Source organism: Vicugna pacos, unplaced genomic scaffold (assembly GCF_048564905.1).
Source record: "Vicugna pacos unplaced genomic scaffold, VicPac4 scaffold_18, whole genome shotgun sequence".
Lineage (NCBI taxonomy): Eukaryota > Metazoa > Chordata > Mammalia > Artiodactyla > Camelidae > Vicugna > Vicugna pacos.
In genome coordinates, this window is record NW_027328739.1 from 496136 (window position 1) to 508674 (window position 12539).

General features: G+C 32.3%; 1 long non-coding RNA gene across 1 annotated transcript; it reads left to right on the plus strand.

Annotated features, from left to right (window-relative positions):
- The first annotated feature begins 5422 nt into the window (after window positions 1-5422).
- LOC140692826 (uncharacterized) lies at window positions 5423-6591 on the plus strand. The gene is made up of 2 exons (XR_012068430.1): window positions 5423-5647; window positions 6505-6591. It is a non-coding gene; the product is annotated as an uncharacterized lncRNA (long non-coding RNA).
- The last annotated feature ends 5948 nt before the right edge of the window (window positions 6592-12539 follow it).

Below are 12539 nucleotides of genomic sequence, written 5' to 3' on the forward strand. Positions count from 1 at the left end.
CTAGGGTCTCTATTCTGTTCCATTGGTCCATATGCCTGTTTTATTACCAATGTCATGTCATTTTCATTATTGTAGCTCTGCCATAGTGTATGGAGAACTAATGGGGTATTCCTCCAGCATCTTTCTTTTACTTCAATATTGCTTTTGTAACTATGGTTTTTTTATGACTCTATGTATATCTTAGGATCATTTGTTTCAGTCCTAAAAAGAAACGTTTTGCATAATTTGATCGGAAATCAAATTTTCTTGACTGATCGTTCTGGTTAGGACTTCCAAGACTATATTGAATTGAAATTGTGAGAATGGGCAACCTTGTATTGTCTCAGGTTTTTGTGAGAAGGGTTTCTGTTTTTCACCATTGAATATTTTGCTGGCTATATATTTGTCATAAATAGCTATTATTATGTTGAGATATGGTCCCTCTTTACCCACTGTGATAAGAACTTCTTTTGCAGATAGGTGTTAAATGTTATCAAATGATTTTTCTGCATCTACTGTGATTATCATGTGGTTTTTTGTCTCTCTTTTGTTGATATGGTGTATCACAAATGATTGATTGATTTGCATATGTTACACCATCCTTGTGTTCCTGGGATGAACCTAACTTGATCATGGTGTATGATCTTTTTTTTACATGCTGTTGGATTCTGTTTGTTAATAATTTCCTAAGGACTTTAACATCTATGTTTATCAATGATATTGGCCTATAGTTTTCTTTTTAGGTAGTGTGTTTGTCTGGTTTTATTTTCAGGTTGATGTTGGCCTTATGGTGTGAGTTTGGGAGTACTCTCTCCATATGAATCTTTTGGAAGTGTTTGAGGAGGATTGGTATGGATTTTTCGTTGTATGTTTGGTCAAATTCCCCAGTGAAGGTATTTGGGTCTGAATATTTGTTTGCAGAGATTTTTTTTTTATTTTACTGATAATTCTATTCCATTTCTGGTGATTTGTCTGTTCAAATGGTCAATTTCTTTTGATACAATAATGGTGGGCCGAATGTTTCCAGAAACTTCTCCATTTCTTCTAGATTATCCAGTTTGTTTCCATGCAGTTGCTCTTGGTATACCCTTATGGTTTTTTGCAAATTTTATGTACTCTTTGTAGTTTCCCCATTTTCACTATGTGTGTTATTTGTGTTCTCTCTCTTTTCTTGTTGGTGAGCCTGTCCTGAGTTTTGTCAATTTTGTTGACTGTTTCAAAAAACAGTTTGATTGATTTTTTCTATTTTTAATATTATTTCAAATCTTTCTCCCTTGCTCTTTATTTTCCCGCTTTCTGCTGACTTTTCATTTTGTTTGTTCTTCTCTTCATGATTAGTTTACATAGAATATTAGATTAGTTGTTTGAAATTGCTCTTCTAATTTGAGGCGGACCTTGTCACTGTGAACTTCCCTCTTAAGCCTGCTTCAACTATATTCCATATACTTTGTGTAGTGTTGTGTCATATTTCTCAAGATATTTTTTAATTTCTTCTTTTAATTCATCACCTACCCCCCTTGTTTTAGTACCATGTTTATTAATTTACATGCTGTCATTTTATCTCCCTGTTTTTCTGTGATTCATTTCTAGTTTCATGTTATTATACTCAGAAAAGATGCTTGAAATCTTTTTTAACTTCTTAAATTTGATTAGGCTTCTTCTGTGCCTTAGTACACAAACATTCCTAGAAAATGTTCCTTGTGCACTGGAAAAGAATGTATATTCTGTTTTGGGGATAAGTAGTGTATTGAAACTATCAATCAAATCCAATTATTTTATCGTATCTTTTTGTATCTTTGTTCCCTTATTAATTTTCTGTCTGAAAGACCAGTCTAGTGATGGTAATGGGGAGTTATAGTGTCCTACTGTGATTGTGTTCCCATCAATTTCTCCCTTTTTATCTATTAGTATTTACTTTATGTACTTATGTGCTCTTATATTGAGTGCATATATAGTAATGAGTATAAAACCATCATTTTGTATTGCTCTTTAATCATTATATCATGTCCTTGTTTATCTTTCTCTATGGCCTTTCTTGTAAAGTCTGTTTTGTTTGAAGTCAGTACTGCTAGTCCTCCTTTCTTGTCATGTACATTTGCATGGAATGTATTTTTCCATTTTCTGACTTTCAATTGATGTGTGTTCCTCTTTCTAAAGTGGGTCTCTTGTATGCTTCGTAATGTAGGGTCTTGTTATATTATCCCATCTGACAATATACATCTTTCGATTGAAGCACTAAGTCCATTAACATTTGTAACAATTATTGATAAACTAGTGTTTATTTCCATTTTGAACTTAATTTTCCAGTTGATTTTGTATTACCTTTTTATTCATTTCTTTTTCTTTTTGTGGCTTTATAAGTTTTCTTTTATTATCTTGGTTTTTTTCTAGCTTTGTGACTTCATTGTAAGATGTTGACTTATTGTTACCCTGTTTTGTATGTATATTGACCCGTTACTATATATTTTTATAATAACTGAAAGGAATATAAATTTAAATGCATCATACAGAGAACAGAAATAAGAAGAAAATAATCTGTATTGTCCTGTTTCACTATCTAAATTTTAAATTTAAACTTAAAAATTTTGACGTCCTGTTTTACAATATCATTATTATTCTGTTGTAAGTCATTGTAGCTTTTGCCTTTCTAATTATGCCTTTCTCTTTCTATAGCATCCTGCTTCTTTATTTTTTGAGGAGATGTTTCATTATGTCTTTTTCTGTTGCTAAATTCTTTTAGTATTTGCTTGTGTGGAGATTATTTTTCTCTCCTTCTATTCTAAAGTTTAGCCTTGCTTGATATCTTATCTTAGATAACAGATTTCTTTCATTCAGGACTTTGAATATGTCTTGCCACTGCCTTCTGCCTGTTGTATTTGTGTGAGGAACATGTTTAAAAATAAAATATATATAATTATATATATGTAAAAATACCTACAAATGAAGTTAACAAATACAGAGAAAACCTATACTTTAAAAAATAGAAAACATAGATGAAGGAAATTAAAATTGATCCAAAGAAATGAAAAGATCTCTTATGTTAATGATGTGAAACAGTGTGGTTGAAACAACCATACTACCCAAAGGAATCTACATTTAATGTGATTCATGTCAAAATAACCATGAGATTTTTAAATTAAATAGAAGAAATAATTTCAAAATTTATATGCAACCACAAAGATCTTAGTTGCCAAAATAATCTTGAAAAAGAGTATTGAATATAATATTGTAAATTTCTCTGTTGTTAAACAGTCCTACAAAACTTTAGTAATTTAAACAACATGATACTGGCTCAAAAACTGACACCAATCAATAGAAGAGAATAGAGCAACCAGATATAATCCCTCTCACCTATGATAAATTAACCTATGAAAAAAGAAGCAAGAGTATTAAATGAAGAAAAGAGATTCTCCTCAATAAGCATTGCTGGGGAGGCTGAACAATTGAAAGATAGATTAGAGTATTTCCTCACATTGTATACAATCATTAAGCACAGAATATCTTTTATTTATTATGTTTACTTATATTTTTCCACCTGTAATTTATAGATCTATGTTTAGATCTTTTATTTAACTTATCAAATGTATTCCTATTTTATTCTTTTTTGTATAAATTTACACACAATTGATTTCCTAATTTCTCTTCCTGATAATGTGTTGTTACTATATAAAAATGCAATGGATATTTGTATATTGATTTTGTATACAGCAAGTTTACTAAGTTTGTTCATTATTTCTCACAGTCACTGGCAGTGTGTGTGCAGTTTTCTAACTATGTATAATTATGTCATCTATAAAAATTTTACTGCTTGCTCACAAGTTGAATGACTTTTATATTTTTTCTTGACTAGTTGTTCTGGCTAGAACTTCTAGTAGTGTAATATAGGACTTGTTTGTATGAGCTATTTTTTCTTATTACTGTACCAGAGAAAAACCTTCCTGTATGTTAACATTGAACTTGATGTTAGTCATTGGTTTTTCATATACGGATTTTACTATGTTTAGTCCTATTCTGTCTACAGCAAATTTGTTAAAAAAATTTTTATAAAAAAGTTAAGATCAGATCTGTGAATAATTTTCCTACATATTTTGAGATTTTTATTTTTGAATTCTTTATTTAACGGATGGTATCACATTTATTGATTTGCGTATGTTAAATAAAATTAAGAATCAGGACTAAATTCAACTTAACTATACTTTATAATACTTATAATATGCCATGACTTCAGCTTCCTAATATTTACTTAGAATGGAATATACACATACTGAAGGAAAAATTTACATAGTAGCTTGAGTGAACATTTATTTATTTAAAAATTTTATCTCTCATTTTGAATTTGGCTTATGTTTAGTGGAATTTATGTCTAAATAAAGAATACAATTTTGGTAGAACTGGCTTTACTACAGTTCACTGATACAGAACCTAGCTATTATTAACAATAAGTGTACAAAACACTTGCCTTAAAATGCTGCATTATACTAACAATGCCAACTCTTTCAGGATGAGAAACATATTGCTTCCTAAAATGCATTATTTGGTCTTTTAAACCCCATCCCACATATAATGTTATTTCTTTGTTTTTGATTGTTTGTTTGCCCCTTAATGGAGGCACTGATTTTTGAACCCATGATCTTCTGTATAAGTTTATATATCAACATCATTTTGGAACACTTAAGAGAAGCCGCAAGAGCATGGACTATAATGATGAGAAGAAAATTTATTACTTCGAGGGACTGAAAAACCTCTGAGTGAAAGAATGGCAAAAGTAAACTTTTATAAGAATACCTTAATAATTTCTCTTTTGTAATTTTAAAGTAGAATACTAAATTACATTTGTTTTACTTACAGCACTAAATTATATTTTCATACAAAAATTACCCCTTTGGGATTTCTTAAATTTGATTCATTATTTTAATCTAGTTTTATTTCATAAATATTTATCATTTATTCTAAAACATACCAAATACACTGATATGTATTCTGTTCATGTTTTGAATAAAGAGCTACTTCTTGTAAAGTAAACAGATAAATAACTACTTCCATTTCCAAATCAAATTAAGTTTCACCTTACTAATTATAATGAAATAGGTATACATTTCCTGCAGAGGTTTTACACAAATTTCACTTAAAATTCCATAACTTTAAAATTATTTTATATATTTTGTGCATTATTTATACTCTGTTCATCAATGTTGTATAAATTTGTGTACAAAAGTATGGAGATTTGTTTTATTTCATAGACCCCAGCATTAATTATTTAAAAAGATTTTCTTGGGGTAATAATTGCAGATCACACTATAAAAAAAGGCATCCTATATGTTTCATTTTAACTGGATGAATGAGAAGTAAACACTGGCTGGATTTTACACTTGACTTGCTAGGAGACCAGTCGTTATGTGATGTCACATCTACTCAAGTTGAGAACCATTGTGATGGCCTAGTAGTTTATCTGTGCAGGCCTGCCAGAGCAGCATATGAAGCTGCAGTGCTCAAAATCATTCAGATTAGAAAAGTAGCTGTAGAAAAAGTTATTTGAGATGGCAAATATTTCTTCAGAATTTCAAGATAGGTCTCATAATGATGGACCAACTGGTTCAGGAAACTCCGGAAGATCTGTATTGTTTGATCCAACAATCTCTGGGGACTTGTCTTGAGGTCTATGATTGAAGTAAGTGATTTTCAGAATTTGTCTGAAGAATCCTTGTTTAAAAGTCCATGTTACACATATTGTGTCTCTGAGCCAGATGAAGATAATGATTTTCGTTCTCTGACATTTCCAAGAAAAATCTGGAAAATGGTTGGGAGTTATCAATTTAAATCCAACTGGTGGGATGATAATGAAACTTCCATAGTGATTGATGAAGTTGTCTTAAAGAAGGAAGTTTTGGAAAGAAAGTCCCCTTTCAGAGTATTTGAAACTGGAAGTATGAAAAGTTTAGTTAGACAGCTTAACATTTATAAGTTTAGGAAAGTGCAGCAGAATTTTTAAAGATCTGCTTGTCTAGCTGACTTTCTAGCAGAAGAAAAAGAAGTCTCTCTTTTAAGCAAGGTATTCAGTAATTGTAGTTACGTCTTAGTAACTTATATATAAAATTTTATTTTGTACATCGATCTATGGTAATGTAAATGTAAATCTAGAGTTTGAAAACTGTATAAAACTACAAATGCTAAAATTCTTTATTTTTTCAAAAAATGAGGACAGAGCCTTAAGTATTCAAGATTGTGTGAAACTTTCCTAGCAACTAGGAATCTTACGAGAAATCTAAATAAAGGTATTAAAGCCGCTTTTAAAAAGTGGCTTTCACCGTTACTGCAAATGCTAGCTTCTTAAATTTGAATACTTAAATACTATTTAAATGTGCATATTCCAAATAAGGAATTTCAAAACATAGTCAGCAATGTGCATATTTTGATGATATTATCTTAGCATAGTAAACGTGAAATCTGAGGTTTTGTAGGTTAGGCTTAATTTAGTCTTGTATTTTGGTTTAAAATATTACTAAAATCTTTCTCTTTTGGTTGTAGCTGCAGTTCTGCCATAATCCAAATCTTAAACGAGGCTGTCCCCAGCTTTTAGTGAGAATAAAAAGAAGAATTGGGATTAAAAATGTCTCTCTGGTATCTTCATTGGCTGAAGATTTCAAAAAGAAGCACGTTAAAGCAGGGGGTAACGTGCATAATGATAATTTTGATTTTGTGGTTGACACTAGAGGAGAAAGTGCATTTTTACTTTCTGCAAATTTAAACATGCCTCTAATAAGGAAGCCCTCTTCTAGCCACATAATAGGTGATACAACTACCTTGATCAGAGGTGATTTTTCTCCTCCATTTTCAATGTCAGTTAGATCACCAGAACAATATTGCAATGGATCAACGTGCTTTTTTAAATCAGTTGAACACTGCCCACAGGCACTCTCAAAGCAGCTACACTGAAGCAAATGGCCGTGTTGTGAACTTCATTACATTTACAATATCTACTTCTCAGTTCAGTACCTTGTCTCCCATACTGAGCAATCATGTTTGACTAATGGTGGAGCCTTCTAATTTTCCATATAGATATCACAACATATCTGCCAATGACGGTCGTTTTTCTCAACTTCAACCAGGGAGCAAACCATGGTTACCAGTGACATTGATAGCTGATACATCAGCTACCTCTCTTTCAAGGCCAGCTCATCAGCCATCTTCATTTTATGAACGTCATCCTAAACACAATTTATATACCAGAGGACTACCATATTATGCAGGATAACAAAGATTAATATTGATGGTGGCAAATGCCGACAACTATATGCAATTTTCTTATTTGAATGATAAACATACATGTTTACCTGTATTTTCGATATTTTTTTTAAAATAAAGAGTTAAACGGGAGTCTATGATATCATTTAAAGAAAAAGAGATATTTGATTGATATGATCACTTGATGGAACAATATGGGAGTAAATTTAAATAATTTCTTGTAAGCAGGAAGAGAAAATGGAAGAATTTGGAAAAAGACTAAAACGTGGAGAGAGGGAAAGTTATTAGTGGTTTCTGGTTCATCCTGGAAAGTATGAAAAGTGTTAAGTTCGGATAGGTTGGAACAGAAGATAATGCAGGAACCGGCCCAGGGAACATGGTCTCTATTATGTCATCCCTGGAATCATGAAGGTCACATGATATAGTCTCAGATGGTACATTTAGCATGTGGAAGAAATGAAGAAGTAATTTTATCTATGGTCTTCTTTGTGCTGTTCTCAAAGCATTCCAATTGGTGCTTTCATTTCCTGCCCTAAATATTCTATGCTATAATTTCTAGTCAATACCTTATGTTGCTTTTATTTCCAACCAAGGACAAACTTACATCCTCAGGGTGGCTCTTAATGCCTTTCCAACTCTATGCACACAAACTGAACTTAGTTAAGTCATTCGTTTATAAATCTGGCATCTGACTACCTTGGCATATGTTTATGTTTCACTGTATCTGGAGATACATCCAGGAAATTGCTTGTCATATATGTAAGCTCCAACCTCGCAAATTTTGCTCCAGCTAATCCTTGAACTTATGTTCTCCTATTACCTAATTAGACTTTCCCAGTCTCAACACAGAAACCACCTCCTCCAGATGTTTTCTGTCTATCCCCCTTTCCTTGTCTAACTTGGATACCAACACAGTAAGCACAGCACATGCCACAGGATGCATTTTAGTATTTAGTGAATGAAAAATACATGTTGACTTTAAGCATAATCTACTTTCCTGAGACAGCAAATCTCTCATGGTTTTCAAACTATTTCATTATTGTCTTTACTCTTCACCACAAACTAGCTCTTTTCATAGCCCAAGGACTAGTCACTCAAGACAGTAATTCGAGGTAGGTAAAGGAGACAAAGTATTATTTTCTTCTTAATTCATGCCTCCAGTGGCCTAAAGCATTCAATTCTCATTTGCTGGATTATTTCCTGTCTCTTCATCACCTGCCCACCCATTAGTAGCTGATTCTCTTCCCCATACCAAAAAATATACTGCCTTCTAATTAATTTACTTCTTAGAATCAGAGCTTTATCCAGAAGAGACAGTGTCATTGCAAACATTTAATGCAGGATTATACATCCCACATAAATTGTGCCCCTTCTAATCTTCACACAGGCAGTATCTAAGAGGTAATAGTCCCTTGGTTGGAGTGGTTGTGTTCAGTAACCAAATTGTAACCTAAAATGTGTGGACTAAAAAGAGGTGAGGGTGGTAGTATTAAAAATTTGTCCAACTGCAAGAATACCAAATTTATACAGATATTAGGAAATATAAAATTTTCATGGAAGACTTTGACTATTTCCCATTAATTTAAAATAAATGGTGAACATTTTCAGAATGTGAATTGCCCTGAAATGCTGGAAAATTGTAGGCAAGTTCAGGGAGCCTAAGGCTTCTACTCACAACCATGCAGCCAGTGTCAGCTGATAAGACTGGAATGGCAACACTGAATACTGAAAAAGTGTCACCAATTGTGAAGAAAGCCTTTGATAATCTGGAGAATGGGCAAATGGGTCAGGTTAAGCTCTAGCAACATCCCACCAATATGATTTTACCAAGAGAAGAAAGGAGCCCACTTGCAGCAGGAGATCTGTGTCTGGACAGCAGTGGTTGTTCCTAAAACAGAAACATCAAGTTTTTATGTTTGTCAGCTCAACTATGATGGTGACTATTTTTTGCTTACATTAGCAGTCTGGGTTTCAGTTGGGCTGGTTCACAGCTAGTTTCGAGCTCTCTTATCACACAGTGGGTCTTACTGTGATCATCATAACAAGGTTCTATACTGATAAGTCAAAAGCTACACTTTACTTTAAAAATTAGAATTCCTAAAGAAGAATATTGTTTGTTTGTCCATCTGTAGTTCTCTACCTGGGAAAACCTAGAGTATTGGCAAATGTACAAAAGTTGTCTGGTGTGTGAAAACTATTCTCTGAGCTCTGACCACTGAATTCTTCCCACTAAATACTACAAATCTGTCTATCACTGTGTGTGTGTGTGTGTGTGTGTGTGAAGTTGGACTGTTAAGCAGTAACTAAGTTTATCTTAGTTGAGTCATCAGTGAATTATTCCTCTGCTTCTGGCAGAATCTCTGTGAATTAAGAGTTTCATTTTGCCACCAGATTTTCTTCCAATCAGGGAGAGGTAGATTATATTTCTCCCAGTATACTAATTGTTACCTGTTCATTGAATCCCAAGCTAATGCTAGGGCCAAGCCACTGAAACCTTGAATTGGACAGAGGCATATATATTCACCAGTCCCCAGAGCCCAGCACAGGACTGTGTGTCCTTCTTAATTTAAGTTTGTGTCTACTTTGTTTTCTTTTAATTCTCATTGTTGACACAACTTATTTTTTCTTTGAACACCCCTTGACTGATTTATATGGACTGAACCACTGATTTATTTCTTTTAAGCTACAAATTACAATAACATTTCTTTCCTTGGACTACCTGGATTAAAGTGAGCATAGTCATCATTTTGAAAGCAGTCCTCAGTCCTAAAAATGCAGAACCTTTACAGCTCTTTGTCCAGCACTTGAGCCAGAATGTTTGTTGTTGATCTCAGGGATTATCCTCACATTCCCTTATGCAACCATGAGAAAACAGCACATTGTTATCCAAAATCAAGTCTTTGTCAGTATTGCTTTCCCTTTGCAAAACAGTTAAGAATTGTAGGAGTTCTGAGATTTAAACATGCTTAGATTTTTAGCAACCTAGCATTTTCATATTTTACAGATGCTCTCGTGGAGATGAGACTTTTGGTCTGAGACAGTGAACTTTATCACTCACAGCAAAAGCAGCCAGGGTTAATATTTGTATCCATTCCCTAATCTCAGATGAATACACAAAGTGAAATTTTGTTGCCTACAGAAGCAGTGGGCTGTTAACATGAAGAAAGATTTAGGCATTTTAAAACACTATTTTTATTAGTATCTTTATGTATAATTTATTAGAATCACTTATTTATTAGTATCTTTAACTAGGATAATATATCATGACTAAAGATTACTTGCTGCAAAAAGAATCATGAGAAATGACATGGGAAAAAGTGACCATTGACTTTCCATTTTTTCTTCCACTTTTATTGAGATATAATAGGCATAAAACATTGTGTAAGTTTAGGTGAACAGGATAGTGATTTGATTTACAAGTGTCATGAGATAAATATCATAGCAATTTTAGGGAGAATTCTTTATCTCATTTAGATGCAATTTTAAGGAAATACAATTTGTCTTTTGGTTGTGATGAGAAAAATTATGGTCTACTCTCTTAACAACAATGATATTGAACATAAAGCAGTATTAACTGTAATTTTCATGTTACTATGGGGTATCCCTAGAACACGATTCTTTTACAGCTGGATATTTATAGCTTTTGAGTTCATTAATCAAATCCTACTTTCCCAACCCCTGCCTCTGTTCACTACAAATCTAATTTTTTTCTATGTGTATGTTTGTTTGTTATTGAAGTGTACATTAATCTATAACACTGTGTTAGTTTCTCTTTCACAACATACTGTTTGCTGTATTTAATATATTTCATACAGATCACCAAATATATCTAGTTGTGATATGTTGCTATTTAAAGATATTTAATAGTTTTTGGCTATTCCCCATACAGTTCATTTCTTGTCCCTGACTCATTTAATTTGCAACTGGAAAATATTCTCTCTTAATTTTTTCAACTTTTCTTTTTCTCACCCCATTTCCCTCCTTCTTGTGAACAACCTGTTTCTTTCTATATGTATAACTCCATATCTGTGTTTTTATGTTCATTTGTTTAAAATTCAAATATGAATAAAATCATTCAGCATTGTCATTCACTTCCTGACTTATTTGACTTAGCATATTACCCTCTTGATCAACCCATTTGTTGCAAAAGGCAAGAACTTATTCTTTTTAGAGCTGAGTAAAAACCCATTTTATTTTTATGTGTGTGTATATATATATATAGCTCATATATATATATAAAGTGCGTGTGTATAAATATACATATAGATAAATCTGTACTTAAGATGGGTAGATATAAAAATTATATAAACACAATTTCTTTATCCATCATGTATTGATGAGCAATTAATTTGCTCCTATATCCTGTCTATTGTGGATAATGCTGCAGTGAATATAGGGTTGAATTTATCTTTTCTAATTAGTGTTTTTATTTTCATGGAATAAGTATCCTGATATGTATATGTTGGATTATATTTCATTTTTAATTTTTAGATAAAGCTCCATGTTGTTTTCCACAGTGGAAGCACATATTTACATTCACTCCAGCAGTGCATCAGGGTTGTTTTTCTAACATCCTAACCAACAATTATGTTTGTTATCTTTTTCATAGTAGTTATTATGACAGGAGTGACATAAAATCTCATTGCGTTTTGGACTTGCATTTTTCTGAAGCTTAGTGATGTTGATCGGTTTCACGTGCCTGGTGGTTACCTTTCCCAACTGTATATTCATTTTTTGTAATGGGCTTAATGACAATAACTGTCTCATTTCATTTTAAGGCATTCTGTTGTGTGCCATTATTCTGTTTTTTCTGTGCCACTACCATATTATTTTTAATACTGTAGCTTTGTATTAAAGTTTAAAATCAGGGACATAGATGCAGCCTCTTTGTTCTTTGTTAAAGTTGTTTGTGTTTTTAGTTTGTTTGTTTTCTTTCCTTTCCTTTTTCTTAGTGATTTCATCTCTTTTCGGTTTACATGTAAATTTTAGAATTATTTATTTTAAGTGTCTGAAAATGCCCATGGTATTTTGATAGGCACTGAATTTAATTTGCGTATTTTGTTGGCTAGTACTATCATTTAAACAATATTTTTTCCTCATCAATGAACACATTATATCCTTTCATCTGTTTGCATTAACTTCAATTTCTTTTATAAATATTTTATAGTTTTCTGAGTACAGGTTTTTTACCTCCTTGGTTGGATACATTTCCTGATTTATTTTTTTTGTAATGCAACTGTAAATGTGACAGTTCCCTCACTTTCTCCATCTGTTAGCTTGCTGTTAGTGTGTAGAAATGCAAGATTTCAGTATGTTAG